The 17,512-nt window shown below is 42.0% G+C and overlaps 1 long non-coding RNA gene across 1 annotated transcript in view; it reads right to left on the reverse strand.

Moving 5' to 3' along the window:
- Window positions 1-12,230: 12,230 nt before the first annotated feature.
- The window catches only part of LOC131904963 (uncharacterized), a 28,697-nt gene continuing 23,415 nt past the window's right edge, over window positions 12,231-17,512 (reverse strand). The window contains exon 3 of the long non-coding RNA XR_009377818.1: window positions 12,231-12,325. This is a non-coding gene — a long non-coding RNA (uncharacterized LOC131904963). The remainder of the gene's footprint in view (window positions 12,326-17,512) is intronic.

Below are 17,512 nucleotides of genomic sequence, written 5' to 3' on the forward strand. Positions count from 1 at the left end.
CTGGGCACCAGTTGGTACAGCTGAGAATGATGAGATGAGAACATAGCCTCTCACATGGCTCCCTTAGGACCTCAGCTGGGATCATACACGTACTAAATCCATAGTACGCTAAATAGTGGGAAAGGGTTAGATTTGAAAATGTTCATTTCATTAATTAAGTTTGCATCTGTTCTTCAGAAATTCACTGGAGTGTTTCCAGGGGTTATAATCAATTGCATTAATGGCTCCAAACACTAGCCTCCCAGTGTCCACAGCTTTATAGTTGGCTTTCCTTGGATCTAGTCTCAGCCTTCTGAGTTTTCTTATCAATTGGAGAACAACAATATGATGCAAACAGAAGCTTCTGAAGGTACTTGCATTTAAAACCTTACCTCTTCCTTGGACCCGGTCACCAACGTGACTTACCTTCTGGATAAAAGAGGCACATAAAGAAAGATGAGGATTCCAGCTACTGTTGTGCTGGACCACAAGACCACTGACCAACTCACCAGCTAACCATGGGTAGATAAGAAACCTCTATGCCATCAGTCAAGCATGATCTGGAGCAACAGACATCCCCGCTAAGCCCAGAGATGCAAGGGTAATTTCATATGGTAATTGTTACATGGCAAATGTCGACTGGTACACCAGATGGTAGGAGATTCTGCCCTAGATGCACATATACAGCAGCTAGTAGGAGACTCTGTCTAACATTTTCAAATTTGGAAAAATCAGAAGATCTAAGGCCCAATGGGGGACAGTTCTGGGTCCTGGGGACACACTGGCTGGAAGCTGCAGGAACTCGAGGACTTTGTCTCATGTTCTAAGCTTACAGTGGGTTAGTTGTTGTAAAATAGTCTCATGTCATTTGTCAATTTCCATATTCCCTACCTACACACAGATTTTTCACTTCCTCATTCCTATAGCTCACACAATAGCCAAAGGATTCATCACCACCTTCCCTGTTTTTTTTTTCTCCACACGAAGGCTTTCAGCTCCTAACCTGCCGTAAGCTGCCTGAGGCAGAGTCAGTCACTCCGCTCTCACACTTGGCAACTCAACAAGACTTATAAGAAAGAAAACTAGGGATGCCACAATGTATTGATGTGCAGAAGTGTATATGTACATATGTATACGCCTCTGCATGTTTGTTAGTTGGCACTACATTACTATGGCAAGATATCTGAGATTATCTGCTTACAAAGAGAAAGGTTATTAGCTCATGGGTTTGGAGGATTTTATCCACATTAAGTTGGCCCTGTTCCTTTGGATACAGCAATAATACATGGCAAGAGTGTGTGGTGGAATCTTATTGTCAAAAAGCCAAAGAGAGTGGGGTGGGGCATAGGGCAACTAGGATCTTACCATCCCCTTCAGAGACACATTCCCCAGTGATCCAAAGGCCTACTAGACCTAACCGCTCCAAGTTTCCACCACCTCCCAGAAGCATAATCCTGAGGCTAAGCCTTTAACACATGGGCTTTGGAGGACACAAACAATATCCAAACTATAGCAATGTGTGCAAGTATATACAGACCTATGTACATATGCATATTATATATGTATTCATATATACATGCAAACACACATATACATATGTATACACATATACATATATACACATACGTATATATGTGTATATGAATATATATATATATATATATTCAGAAAGAGTCCAGCCTCAGCACAGTGATAGTATTAGAACCTGAGTCAGCCTATGATTCTTAAATTCTTATTTATTTACTCAGTGCTGCTAGGGATCAAGTACAGGGCTTTGTACGTGCTAGGTAACTGCTCTACCACTGAGCTACATCTCAACGTATTATTTTTTCATAGAAGCCCTGAAAAATCGGTGATTGGGACTCCAATTCTGCTTCTCTACCTCTTCAACCTTCTCCTACACTTCATGCATTTCCTCCTGGTCCTACTTCCCAAGGATATGTGGGAGTAGCTTCACACAGAGCCCAAGCATTTATGCAGAAGAACCACTCACCACCCCTGGGATTCCCTCTTGGACATTCTGATCTTTACAAACTAGAATGATGTCCAGTGACTGTCATGTTATTTCCTAGATCTGCCACACTGCTCCCAACTTGGGATCAGATAGTGATAATAAACACCATTCTGACATTGCAACAGCTCAGATATATTCTGTTGCATTTTTCAGAACAAAAGTGAAAGATCCCACAGGAGTGGGAGCTCAGAGGTTCTTCCAGAGGGAATTTTTCAAAGAGTTCATCAACAGAGGATGAAGTATACAAATGCATCCAAGTGTTTACATTCTGCAAAGGACCAGTTGTGCTAACAGGAAACAGACATCTAGTATCCAACTTGAGTAGTAGCAGCCAACTTTCACTGGCCCTACTCAGTAATTAACCCCTGCCTTCTGGGGCTACACAATTGGCTTAGTCCCTGAAGGAGAAATTAACGTTCACTGATCATGTGACATGTAACCATGTAAAGTCTCTCTCTCTCCTTCCCTCCCTTTCTCTTTCTACCCTTTCCTTCTCTGTCTCTCACATCTATAAAATGAGAATATGGGAAGGATGATTATACATGCTTCTAGAACTGTTAAACCTACATTAAATAACTAGCCCAGGCTCTGCCACCTGTAATAAATGCTTAGTAAACAGCAGCTGTCATTATTTATAGAACACTCGTGCCCAGGGAAGATGCTGCAAGAAGGGCAGAGGGGCATAAACTCTTCCTAGAGATGACGCCTGAATTCAATTTAGATAAAAGGATTAAAATCAAGTTGGTGGGTGTGGAGGGCAGGTATGGCAGTCCATGGCATACAAAAGGCCAAAGAGGCATGACAAGTTCTCTTGTGGAAAGAAGGGAAAACAAACTGGTATGCTGGCAAGCAGAAACCAGAATACGTGCAAAATTGCCTTTTAGAATCTGGGAACAGCTAAGTTGGTAAGGCGAGTATGAGGACTTGAGTTCAAGCCCCAGAAGCCATCTTTAAAAAAAAAAAAAAAAGCCTGGCACAGTGGCCCGCACTTGTAATCCTAGCTGGGGTAGATGCAGACAGGAGGATCTATGGGACTCACTGCCAGTCTGGACCACTCGAGAAGTTCTAGGGAGGCTCTGTCTCCAAAGACATGTGAATAGAATCTGAGGAAGACACCTGAGTTTTTCCTCTGACCTCCACATGCAGGCGCACATATGTGTATATGCACCAGCACAGGCATATATACACACATGCATACACACACATAAACACAGCACTGTGTCTGAGCTCCAACTCTCTCTCTCTCTCTCTCTCTCTCTCTCTCTCTCTCTCTCTCTCTCTCTCTCTCTCTCTCTCTGTCTCTCTCCTCTAGTAGCTAATTTTCTCTAAAAGTGTAGCCATTTTTAAGTCTACCACATTCCAGTGTAAGGCCACATACTCAAGAATATTTGGGCCACAAATTGGCATTGATGGAGACAAAAAAGGATACAAAGTTGGATGGAAAAGGAAAGGAGGATGGATCGGGAAAGAGTTGGGGGAGGGAGGATGCATATGACCAAATCATTTTATACAAAATATTCAAAGAAATAAGAAAAATAAAAAGAAATATTTTAGTTGTGCAGATTTATTTTCTGAGTGCAGATTATAATCTTTACTTATTATAAAGTCAGTCAATAAGAACAGGGCTGTTTTGATTAAACAAATTGGGTGCTATGCTCAGGTTGATACAAAACCGAAAACATCATCCATAACCCCTGACTGCACCCTTTTTATGTTTATCAGAACAAACTCATTGTTTTCGTTAGTTTTAGCTGTCCATTGTTCTGAGAACATGGCTTACACAGATAAATAGCTGAAAACGCTAGTGGGTCAAGGGAAAAGAAGAAAGAAGAGAAATTGATTTGCCGTGTTTGACGACTCTTCAAAGTGATCCAGAAACATAAAAGGAAGTCAAAGACATGTGAGCTCTACAAAATTATCTCCTCCTAGCACAGATCCATGGTAGAATGGCTCACCACATGTTTGCTTGTTCATTAGCTACCTCCTGGGTGTCTAAGGCACCATTCATGGCTCCATCCTCGGGGGATGCTGTTGGAAGCAAAAGCAAGCCGCCTGTCTCATCTTGAGGTTTAAGCCTTTGGCACGTGGGAGATGGAAACTTCATCTTCCAAAGGGGATGATCTGTAGTGTGATGGTGAGGAGTGATATGGACATTATTAATAAAGCAGGAAAGGTAAAAGGGGTACATGTGGAAGACAGTTCAACCACAAGGACACTGCAGTGGGTCATGTGAAAGATATGAGGGAGTCAGTCCTTGATGCTGGGGCACGAACAAGGCAGCTGGTACCATGGCCCTGTGAAGTTCAGGGAAGAGCAAGAAGGATGATGGGAAGAGCAAAGGGGAAAGAGAGAGAGGGGAGCTTCAGGGGAGGGTCAGAAATGAAGACAGGGAAGGGATGGCTTTGGAAGTACCACCATGGTGCTATTGGCATCTTTTCGGCAGAATGAAATCTGCTGTTTCTAAAGGTCGCTCAGGATATGAGACTGACGGGGTGCAGACATCAGAAGGACCAGAGGCCGTGACAATGGCCAGGAGCAATGGCTAGCGGCATGCACAATGTGATAGTGGCAATTGTGAGCTCTGGCTGGATTATGGTATATTCTGAAAGTCGAACCAGTAGGGGATCCTGACCAGTTGTATGCAGGGTATGAAAGAAAGAGTAGAACTAAAGCTGTCCCCCAAAGTGTTTGGTGCAAGCAGCAGTCAGGGAGGTGCTGTCACTACAGCCTCAGACCCAACTAGGTGGGTCTTCTCAGCTAGACCTCTCAGGAAACTGCCCTCACAGATAAGCCCAGGAGTATGTCTCCTAGCCAATTCTAAATCCAGTCAAGCTGACAATGAAGCGTAATCATCATAAAGACAATGAGAGCTGGCAGAGATCACCATGGGTGATAAAGTCAGATTTGATGGAGTGATAAGAACAGGAGTCCAACTAGAATATTGCAAGGAGGAAGTGTACAAAAAGGATTGAGTCAGTAGTAAAAATGGGTCTTCTCAGAATTTTTGCTTTGCAAGGGAACCAGTCATGAAATGGCATCTGAAGGGAGAGTGAGATTCAGGTGTTTATCTGGTACACCTTTGGATATATTTGTGCCCTATGTGAAGGGTCCAGGAGAGAGAGCACATGTGACATCTGTCAGGGAGTAAAGGTGCTGGTCCTCAGAAAGACTGTAGAGCAGAGGGCTGCCTGAAGAAAGGGGCAGTGCAGCTGTCTTTGTGAGCTAAAAACTAGGTCCTAGGGTGGGAAGGAAGGAAGGAGAGAGGTGCTAGAGGTTCAAGGGAAAAGATGATATTTAAAACAACCTTGATGAAGAGGGAAAATGGTCCAGAGAAACAAGTCCTGGTTTCCAGACAGCTCAAAAGCCTAGGAAAGTCTGTGAGAGACCCGTGCTGGTGGGTCAAGGAAGTAGTCCCCTGGATGCACAATCAGAGTCAGTTGTTTATGGGGAGAGCAGCACTGATGGCAGAGATGGTTATGGCACAATGTGTGGTTCTAGACCTGAGAAGGACTGCAGTAAAGGATGTAGGTTCTGAAGACAAGATACTTGCTTATAAACCCTTGACCCACCACTCACTAGCTGTGCAACCTTGAACGAGTTACCTAAACTCTCTGTGCTTCAGTTTCTTCATCAGATTCTTAAACAAAGTTAAATGTTTGAATGGACACAATTGCCAATTATTCCCATTTGTTCATAATAGGTTATTTATATACATATTTAGCATAGTACACTGTATATGTGTAATACTATGTCACAGCTCAATGTTTAAATAAGTAGGCAAATGTATATACAAAGTTTGGAGTAGTACCTGGATCAATTACAACTCTGTGCTAGTCTTTTGAGGGAGCCTACTAAGGCCTCCATGGACAGTTAAAATCTTCACTGTTTGACAAAAGGAGGAGGAGGAGAGGAGAAAGAGAAGGGAGAGAGGAGAAGAGGAAAGGGAGAATAGGGAGAGTAATCCATGAAGTGTAGCATGTAGGAATAGTAAGAAATCAACATCATTTTAAAAATCTCATCTGGCCCACTTTGGCTGGATACACTATCAGATATGTATGTCTAATTTACTCTTAGTTGGGGTCAAACATCATTTCCATTTTTTTCTGTACTCTATCTGCTGCCATAGCTGAAACAATTAAAAGTTGGTCCAAAATCTGCTCTTGTCATTGTCAAACTATGTTGTAGTTAGTGTCCCACAACAGACCACTGCACTTTGAGAGCTGCTTCCTGACACACCCCGTAATTGATACTATTCATTCTCAACTTGACTGGAGGTGGAATCATCTAAGAGGCAAATTTCTGAGTACTCGTGGGGGATTTTCTTCATGAGATTGTTTGGTGGGGAGATGCACCCTAAATATGAGTGGCATTTTCTGGTGGCAACCTAGATAAAAGATGGAAGGAGGAAGCTTTGATTTTTGTCCACTTGCCTTCATCTCATTGGCAAATTCATCCATCCTGATGCTGCTACTGTTGCATTCCTTGGCAGATATTAGAACCCAGCTTTATGTTTCCAACATGGACAAAAGACCCGAAGCTCTCCAGGAATCCTTGAGTCCCAGGCTGGAGCTACTTAAATATTCAGCACTGTGGAGTGAGAAGCTACCAGATTCTATGCCTTTTGGGTATGAGACAGCCATTGTTGGACTACCCAAACCACATCATGCAAGCCAATCTGATAAATCACCTTTTAATAAATATTCATCTTATCAGTTCTGTTTCTCTAGAGAATCCTGGCTAATACAAAACCTGAGCATCAATTAGGAGGATGAAATCCTAGCCAAGGAGTATTATGTAGAGCCAACATGTGCAGGAGATTTTTATTACTACAATTTCACTTTTAAATTAAAATTAACTTAAGAGGGCAGGGGGTGTGGCTCAATTGGCAGAGTTCTTGCCTAGTATGAATGAGACCCTGAGTTCCACCTAGTATAACATAAAAATGGCATGGTAGCATATGCCTGTAATCTAAGCACTTGAGAAATAAAGGCCAGAAAATTAGAACATCTAAACTTATAAGCTATACAGTAAGTCTGAAGGCAGCCTGGTCTACATGAGACCTTGTCTCAAAAAAAGAATGCTTGTAACTCAACTGTGGCCAAACCACTGAAGGTCCAGGAATAGTACACCCAATAGCCAATGGGAGTCCTGTATTTTTTCCTGGAACCCTCCAGGACACCAGCTCTGAAGTAGATGTATCCACTTGCCTGTGTTCTCAATAGTGAAGCTCAAAGTTGCATCCCAGCAGCTGGATGCTCACAGTGGTGCCAGCCATATACCAAGATGATGGGTGCATTCTGGGTAGCATCTGAGCCCACAGCCTTCATAAGGGTCTTATGGCCCTTTAGTTGATGGTATTGGTTGCTCTCACAGATGGGGTTTTTACACTAGGTGGTAAAACGGTGCTATCAGAATAGTGACATATGGGGCTTTGTGTGGACTCATCCCCCTGCAGGTTTGAGGGCTGCCTGCCCATCTAGCTTTCTGTTTCCATACAACAGTTGTACACTCAGAAACAGATGGAACCTTTCTTGATTGGCTTTGCCTGATCAAAACCCATAAAGTGGAAAAAGAGAGAAAAACAGGAGACAAAGATTTTCAAAAGAACTAAGAGATTGTCTATTCCACTGCTACATGTCTTTCAGTGCTCTCTGACTCAGCATCAAATCCTTCCCCACTGAGCACAAGCCTGGGCTCAAAGCCTCTTCAATACTGTACAGCAGACAGTTGTGAGTGGCATCACCAAAACAGGCTTCAAGAAAGAAGTATTTATGCATCATGGCAGTAACAATTAGAATGTAAGGTGATAGGACTCCTGTTCCAATGCTGACCAGAGTCAGTGTTCCATACTGTTAGTGTTAAATTGGGTAAGAGGAAGATGGTACAAAATGTTCTCCTATGAAAAGAGCACTGCCTAGGTAGATAACATTCCTGCATGCAGTACTTAAGTGCTCTGTGTCCTTGAGCAAGTAAGTAGCTTCACTTTCTCTGGCCCTGTTTCCCCACCCACAAACTGGGAACAGTGATTCCTATTTTGTAGAGCCCTTGTGATATTCAGATGAGATGGTGCCTAGCACAGTGTCCTAACAGACTTACCAAAGACTATATATTGAGATCCCCTGACTTTGAACGTTGGGCTTCTGGTGACTGATACTTCATACCCAGCTTCCTCCTGTGCCAAACCACCTCCTGTTATCTTGATTGACAAAGATGATATATGACATTTTTGTTTCTATAGTTGGACAGACATGTTTATTGAACAGATGAATTCCTTTCCTTACAGGTCCCTGTTAGCAGTTGGTGAGATCTAGGGCCATGGAAGCTGCATCAGCAAAGAATCTGCACTCTAACTCAGGAGAGTAATCAGGGACGTGCTCAGAACTGGAAGACCCCCTCTGTCAATTTATGGTAAGGGTAGTAAGCTTTTCAGGAAACTATCCAAATAGTCAATGTCAAGTTACTAAAGGGAAAAATAGTGCTGAGACTCCAGAGGCTCTTCTGACCTTTCTATGAGCTCATAGCTCTCCAAGGGGAGGGCCAGGTCTCATTCAGTTCTACATCACTGGGTCCACATGTGTTGGATCCAATTCTATCACATCTTTTATCTCATAACTTTGTAATGCTCTTTCACTTTAAGCCAGATATAACACCCTACCTTAGGCCTGCCCATTTTGTGTTAATCAACTTTTTAATCCCTGTAATAAAAATAATTGAGGCAAAGAACCTAGAAAAAGAAATGGTTTCTTTTGGCTCCTGGCTTTGCAAGCTCCAAGATCACTTGTCTCTCTTGATTCCTTAGGAAGCATGTGGCAGGCGTGCTTCTTCATGGCAGAAGACTGGGAGCAATGAGAGGACAGCAGGAGACTGAGGTCCTACAATTATTCCAAAGCACAGATGCTCCCAACAATACACCTTTCTTGTTTCAAAGTTTCTGTGGCTCAGTGTGAGGGACTCTGAAGCAGAGCATCCCTATAAGGAAGGTGAGAGGACTGACACATTCATGGGTGGGGCTAGCCAAGAGCAGCATAACTGCCTAGTGGAACCCACACCAGGGCAGATGACTCACAGAAAGCCACTGAAGCTTTGTGGGAGATAGGGACACAGCAAAAACTCATGACACCAGAAGCAATAAACATTAATAATTGACATCGGGGGTCCGAGGAAATGGCTCTATTAGTAAGAGCACTTGCTTGCTCCATAAGCATGGGAACCTGAGTTTAAATCCCAGCATCCACAGGGAAGAAAAATCTGGGCATGATGATGCTGGCACCTGTAACCATAGCACTGTGAAAGCAGAGACAGAAGAATCATCTAGGCTTACTGGCTGCTAGTGTAGCTCCAGATTCAGTTAGAGACCCCGTCTCAAAGGAATACAGCAGGCAGAAAAAGATATCAGTGTCCTCTTCTGACCTCCACATATATATACCTGTGCATAATGCACATGTATGCTCATATACCATGCAAATACATATATGTACATATACCACACATACATAGACACATAAATAGTACTAATAACTAACTTCACATCTCTATGTCCTCATCTATGAAAAGGACATAAAAATATTTGTATCTTCTAGAGTAGTTATGAATATTAAATGAGTTAGTATTTCCAAAATACTTACAATAGTTCCCATTATATAGTAATCAATTATGAGTGCTTTTTAGATTAGCATAATCAGTCAATAATAACTTACCAATTATGTTTTCCAGATGTTAAGGCTTTAAAGTTGTCACATTCACTCTTCACAACAGACTTATCGGGTTGGTGCATAACCATTTTCATTCTCAAAATGGAACTTAGTATGTTTAAGAAATGTACACAGTCCTAAATGGGATGTCTTCATCTAACCCATCCCCTTAGGGCTCAGAGAACTCTGTGGAAGAGGAGGCAAAAAGAGTTTAAAAGTCTGTGGTAGTTTGAATGTAATTGTCCCCCATACATTCATAGGGACTGGAACTATTAGAAGTGTGGCCTAATAGTGTTGGAGTAGGAATGGCCTTGTTGGAGGAAGTATGTCATCACAGAGGTTGGTTTTGAGGTCTTCTATGCTCAAGCTATGCTCAGTGTCTCAATTCAGTTCCTGTTGCCTGAAGATCAAGATGTAGAACTCTCAGCTCCTTCTCCAGCACTATGTCTGCCTGCAAGGTGCCATGTCCCACCATGATGAAAATGGACTAATGCTCTAAAACTGTAAGTCATCTCCAATTAAATGTTTTCTTTTATAGCAAATAGAAACCCTAAGAAAGAGCCATTGGGGAGGGAGGACAAAAAGGAAACAAGGCCTCTAGACACCACAAGACCAGTGCACATATGAACTAATAGAGACTGTGGAAGCATGGTCCTGCATGGGTCTGCCCCAGATGGGGTCTGAGAGAAATGGACACAACCCCCATCCCTAACATAGAAGCTATCTCCAGTTGATAACCACTCAAAAGGAACATTAGCTTTCTCCAGTGAAGTCTCATTGTGTATACAAACCATACTTCTGGGCAGGTCCCATTACAGTAGTAGATGGTCAACACAAAAAGAAATCAATAGTACTTTTGAAGGTTTTTTTGTCTGCTTTATCTGACTTTTTTTTAATCTTACAAATATTTTGCTTATATATTAAGGTTTCTGATTTTGTTTTTATGAGTTTTCTGTGTGTATAAATGTGTGTGTGTGTGTGTCAGCATTAATATGTGTTTCTTGTGCTTTTTCTTTGGCTGTTCCCCATTTTTAGTTTAGTTTAGTTTTTGGTTCTTTGGGGTTTTTTTGTCCTATTCTGGTTTCTTTACTTTTATCTTATTTTATTATCATTATTTTTGATGCCTGTTTGTAGTGTAATGAAAGAAATGGATTTGAGTGAATGGGGAAGTGGGAAAGAGCTGGGAGGAACTGGGGGAGGGGAAACCATAATCAGAATATATTGTATGAAAAATATATCTATTTTCAATTTAAAAACATGAAAATGTGCATATATATACATATACATACATATATATATATATATATATGAAAGCTAAGAGAGTACATCCACAACAAAGAGGTGAGAAGAGTAACAAAAGGTACAAACGGTACAAACGGGTGACTGAGCTGTCTCAGGATGAGGGCTGGCAAGCCAGGCAGGAGACAAGTCATTCCCCTTTCATTGGTGCCTTATTGGGCCTAAAAGATTGAGCCAAGGCTGAAAGACCAAAGATGCTGAAGGAAAAGAGAAGTCTAAAGGGACAGTATGAGGCATTTTCAAGCCATATAGGCCACTGAAAATAGAAACTGATATCTCAATATGACCCCAGGGAACAAATCTAGATCATTTAGGTGGAAGTTCAGGACCAGCTGAACGTAAGAAAGAACCAGATAAGAATTCTCTTAAAACAACAATCTAATGCCTGAGAAGGCAAGGTACCCCACTAGATGATGCCAGAAGATTCTGGAAAACCACGTGCCAAGGATGCTATGGATAGATTCCTACTCTGGGCAATAAGTCAAATGATTTATCTTTGAAATCTCTTCCAGCTCACAGCTGGAGCCTTGAAGAAAACAAATGCATGTACAAGTACAGAGCCAAACCTTACTGATGAGTGAAATGTCACCTGGTTTTATTCTGACTCCATGATAGGAAACAAGGACAATTGACAAGAAAACCTATTTTTTCAAGTTACAAAGTAACAAAGCTGGACCACAACTTAAAGGGAGAAAGCACATCACACATACACACACACACACACACACACACACACACACACACACACACACAAAGATGATAGCCCTCCATAGATCATGCAAATGTCACAAGCTGTCCTCGAATTGATCACAGAGATTATCTTGATCCCCACTTAGAGAACATCTAAGTCTCCCAATGTACCTCCTTTGCTTCTCTACCTAGCTGTTTCAAAGCCCATTCCTCTAACAACTGTGAGCCTAGCCTGATTACTCTTTACTATTCCCAACTTTGTCTGGTATCTCTACCTTTTCTTCTTGATATTCCCCAATGGCCACTATTCCTGTTCTCTTCTCACATGGTCATGAAACTCATAACTTTTCCCAGCTCTTTATTTGACGCTGCACATCTCATGAGTAACCTCAGACATCCCTCTGGAGTTTGGGCCACTTAGATGCCAGCAGTTCCTCCATCACAGGCTGTAGTATGGCTCTCTCCCAGGACCACAAAGCTTCATGTCCCCTCCACCTGAAGAAGCCCTCCCACAGCCACCCACCCAGGCATCTCAACTTGACCATTCCCAAAATTACTTTACCTTTTGCCCAAATCAGCCGCCCTTCTTGACTGGCACCAAATTCTGCTACTGTGTAGCTTTCTCATTTTCTATGGGCTTCAGGATTCCCATCTGTGAAATAAGGAAGTCTGAGTGCCTCATTTTCAAAGTCACTTTATCTCAATCTTGACATCTTGTCACACTAAGATTCTAAGATTTTAAATGTTGCCCTAGTTCTATGGCAAAATAATAAAAATATTAATATTAATCTAATTTTATTGAACAATTGTATGTGGTAGAACTTTCTATGATTGATGCCTATAAGTCACCTCCATAAGGCACCCCCACCATCATTGTGGAAGATCATGAAGCAGGCTAAGGGAGGCTAGGGAGCTTGCTCAAAAGTATACTGCTGTAAAATGGTCATCCAAAATTCAAGCCTTCATGACCCAATTCACATCCTTGGGCTCCAGATGGGAACCAACCTCGAGTTTTAACCTTGGTTTTTAGTCTTATCACCTCTGTGTCCTTGAAAAAAAGCTTTGTCCTTTTATGACTTGGTTTATATAACTTTCAAATGGGAGATACAATAACAGCTACTCTTATTAACTTGAGTATAGACCTGTAGGGCTGAGTTAATATCCCAAATACAGTCTGAAGACTTTCCACCAAGATTCACTTATTCCCCACAATGCTTAATCTTCTTGTGGAAAGATAGCTGTTCTCCCAGCTTCATCATTTCAGGAAAGGGCTATCAGGTCAGAATGCAAAGAAAAGGTTGAAAAGTCAGACTCCAAGAGAACCAGGAGATAAGTATGTATTTGTAGAAACCGGTGTTGAATCAGAGCATTGCTTCCTGTCCACAAGTACAAGAAAAGGTTTCTAAGAAGCAATAAGCAGATGAACTGGGCCTTTCCTGAAAAGGGGCTCCCACCCTCCCCATCTGCCCATGTCTCTGTGCAGTATAGGGAGGAGGAGATGGCAAAAGTTCAAGAGAAGTTCTAAGATGAAGATAAAGAGGAGCCTTTGCCCCAACTCCAGCTCAAGGAACATCTCTGTGGTGGTAGCTGAGTTTCAGAGATCTGAGACTACCCTTCAGCGGTGTTTGTTCCCAAGGTGCCTCATGAAATGCAGAGAGACCTGGTATCAGAGAAATGAGGACCTAACTAAGAACACCATAGAAGGTCTTTCAATCAGGATGAATGGGGCAGGCAATGATCCACAGAGACCTTCAGGTGGGGCACAGCTTATCCCACATCCAGCAGTATCAATAGATGTACCACATCTGGTCTGAGATGCCTAGAGTTTCACTCACCCTTGGACCCCCTAGATCTCAGACATAACCCTACGTCACGGTAAGACTCAAATGGACTAAAAATTGTCTTCTTCTAATCAGAGGACTGAAAGTTCAAAATGATGAGCTAAAAGGAAGAGAATTACATTGATGCTCTTGTCCACTTGAGTTTGTGACTTGAATACGTAAAGCAGCCCATCTGACCCTAGACAAGGTTGCTTTGTAACCCTGCTTGTGCTGCTATAACTTCCTCTCCATATCGCATGCCCCTTGTCAGTCCTCACATCTACTTGATAACAATATGGGGAGATGAGATATATCTGCTCTCTACTCTGCATCCACAACAATCTTCTATCTAGTTCCTAGAGTGAAAAATCACTTTTCTCTCCTCCCACCCACAGATGCTGATTGATATGGATGAAAATGAAATAGTCTACTAGAAAAGACTTTATCCTAGAACTCAACCCTCAGTGCATCTATCTGTTCATTAGTTAATCAGCTTGTTTATTTAGTGACCTCCAGACTCCACTAGAACAGATAGAAAAGAAAACCAACAAGAGTCATGCTTTGCAAGCCTTACAGAACCTACACATCACCTAGGGATCTCGTTAAAATGGAGCCTCTGATTCGAAGGTCTAGGAAGGGGGCCTGGGCTCTACATTCCTAACAAGCTCCCAGCTGCTAGAAATCCTGGTAATCCCAGGACTGCACCAAGGCTCCAGTCAGACACACTAGCTTCAAATCTTGACTCTCAGTGTCGGTAACCGTGTGACCTTGGGTAGGCTAATTAACATCTCTGAGCCTCCACGTCATTATTGGTAAGTGAGAACTATATATGATTTCTTACTGAAAGTTTGTATAGGTGATGATTAAAGATAATTCAATGAAGTTGTGGCCTGTCACGGGCATTCAGCAAGCAGCAGAGTTGAGTGACTGGGCCAGCATGGCCTCATTTCTGCTAAATATGGGACTGTGTCTTTATACTAGATCCCTGAGTGATAGTTTGTGAAAAGGGAATGGCTTTGAATGAAAGACCCCTGTGGTGATCATATAGAGGCGTTGGACTCTTCTTCTACACTAGCTTTGGGGGATCTGTCAAAATGGACTCTGCCCACTGCCTGGGATTATGCCCTTCTCATCTACAGTCTTCTGGGTTTTTAACCCCAACTCGAGTCATCTTTATTCACTGTATATTGCAATTAGAATGGAGAGTAATTCTCAAGCCCAGATGGATCCACCCCTCCATGGTAGCCTTAGTGTTTCTCTGTAAAGTTCTCAGAGATGGTGGCAGCTTTACAGGACCTAACTATGGAAATTATATATCAGCTAAAAATGCTGGAAACTAGATTACATTTTATTGTGGGGAGGACAACAGAAAGACAACAACGAACAAAGGCTTGCTGGTAGAGACATGGGTACACCAGCCTCAGACTCTAAAATGAAGCAGCCACTCTGAAAGCTTGACTTTACTGGAGCAGAAGAGGACACCGATCCAGCTCCAGTTGTGTCCCTGGGGATATGAAGATGGCTCTCACTTCTGAGAGGCAAGGCAAGGTTCTGAAAAGATGCTACCCCTCACTGAGGACCTTCAGATTCAAATCAAGGTTTACCTTCCTGAGATACAGTACACAGAAGCAGATGGAACCAAAACAAAGATTAGCACACCATGATAAAGGGGCCAATGGTTGCAAACACATAGAGCACTTCCTTTTCAAATACTAACTTATCTGTGGTAAGTAGTCATCGATGTTTTACAGACAAGGAAAGTAAATTTCAAAGCTCAAATTCCTTCACAACTTGTCTGTGTGTAACAGGCAGAAAATGACAGGCTCAGCTAGCTTTGGCTGTCCCATCCCACCAGCAATTCCTATTCTACTCTACAACCACTAGAGACCACCCAAGATGAACTCATGACCACTCAAAGGTTCTGTCCTCATTGGTTTTAGCTGTCAACTTGACCCAAACTAGAGGCAACTGGGAAGGGGGGATCTCAGTTGAGAAACTGCCCAAATCAGGGTATGTCTGTGGGGCATTGTCTTATTTGATGATTGATGTGGGATGGCCCAGCTAACTCTGGGCAGCACCATCCCTAGACAGTTGGGCCTGGGCTGTAAAAGAAAGCTAGCTGAACACAGGCACTGGAACAAGAGTCAGAGATCAAGCGAGTAAGCTGCATTCCTGCATGGTTTCTGCTTCAGTTCCTGCCCTAATGTTCTTCAATGATATACTGTGACCTAGAAGAATAAGCTGAAATAAGCCCTTTCCTCCTCTAAGTCGCTTTTGGTCATGGCGTTTATCACAAAAATAGAGAGACAACTAGAAGATGTTCCAAACAGAAACTTGAAAAATAAATCTCTGGTGTGTTCATGTACATAAAGGTTGTCCTTCCCTCCATACCAGGGTAAAATTTTTCCTTTCTGCTTCTATCCCCTCTATGATCAAACCACAATAGTGCTGTGGGATGTTCTGTATGGCAAATGTGTTAATAAATAAAACACTGATTGGCCAATAGCCAGACAGGAAGTATAGGCAGGACTAACAAAGAGGAGAATTGAGGGAACAGGAAGGGAAGGGAGAGACTGCCTGCAGCTGTGCTAGGACAAGAAAGATGTAAGGTACAAGTAAGCCATGAGCCACGTGGCAAAGTATAGATTAATAGAAATGGGCTGAATATAAGAGTAAGAACTAGACAATGATAGGCCTGAGCTAATGGCCAAGCAGTTTAAATAATATAAGTGTCTGTATGTTTATTTTATAAGTGGGCTAAAGGACTGCTGGGGTTTGGCAGAACCCAGAGAGAAAACTCTCCAGCTACACAATAGTCCTCATAAAAAGCCTTTGTTGAACCAACCCTGTGTTAAAGTAACTGAGAACAACTTTAACTGGTAAAAGTTAATGAAACATTTACCAAAAGAAAATAAAAACAGAGACTTAAATAGATATGGTATATTCATGTATATAGCAACATGATTCCCAACAGCCAAATGGTAGAAACCATGCAAACTCTTATCCATCTGTGAGTGATAAAGAAAAAGCATACACAGCCAGTAGAATGGTAGAATGGTTTGAAAGAAAATGCCCCCTAAGGGAGTGGCACTACTAGGAGGTGTGGCTTTGTTGGAGTAGATGTGGCCTTATTGGAGGAAATGTGTCACTGTGAGGGTGGGCTTTGAGATCTCCTAGTCTCAAGCTATGTTAATGTCACAGTTTACTTCCTTTTCCCTGTGGATCAAGATGTAGAATTCTCAGCTCCTTCATCAGCACCATGTCTGCCTGGTGCTGCCATGTCCCACCATGATGATAATGGACTAAACCTCTGAAACTGTCAGCCAGCCCAATAATGTTTTCCTTTATAAGAGTTGCAATGGTCATGGTGTCTCTTCACAGCAACAGAAACCCTAACTGGTTTCTAAGACAAATGGTAAAATGGAATAGTATGAAAATGCCTATTTCAATCATTTCTAAGCTTAGTGGACTTGTGCACATTCACCAACACCATTGTGTCTAGAAACTTTAACCATTTCAGACTGAAATTCTGTACTCTCCTCAATAACTATAACTCTCACATGACTCAGTCCTTGGTAACCACATCCCACTTTCTGTGTCTATAAATTTGACTAGCCTTGGTACTTCATCAAGCAGACTCAGTGTTTATTCTTTTGTCTATATTTCACTTAGCATAATGACCTCTAGCTTCCTGCATGCTGCAGCACACATCAGAATTTTGTACCTTTTTATGATAGAATAACATTCTACTGACAATGTATGCTTTTTTAACCACTTTTATCACAGATGAATAAAAGTTTGGATGGTTTCCATCATTTGGCTGTTGGGAATCATGCTGCTATATACATGAGTGTACAGTATCTATTTTTGTATCCACTTTCATTTTCTAGGGCATATCAACCAGAAACAGAGTTGCTGAGTCACACTGCATTTTACATTCCAATCAGTGATGCACATTGATTTTAACTTGTCCACATCCTTGCCAATAATTATTTTCAAAGTTGTTTTTATAATAGCTG

This window comes from Peromyscus eremicus, chromosome 2 (genome assembly GCF_949786415.1).
Source record: "Peromyscus eremicus chromosome 2, PerEre_H2_v1, whole genome shotgun sequence".
Classification (NCBI taxonomy): domain Eukaryota; kingdom Metazoa; phylum Chordata; class Mammalia; order Rodentia; family Cricetidae; genus Peromyscus; species Peromyscus eremicus.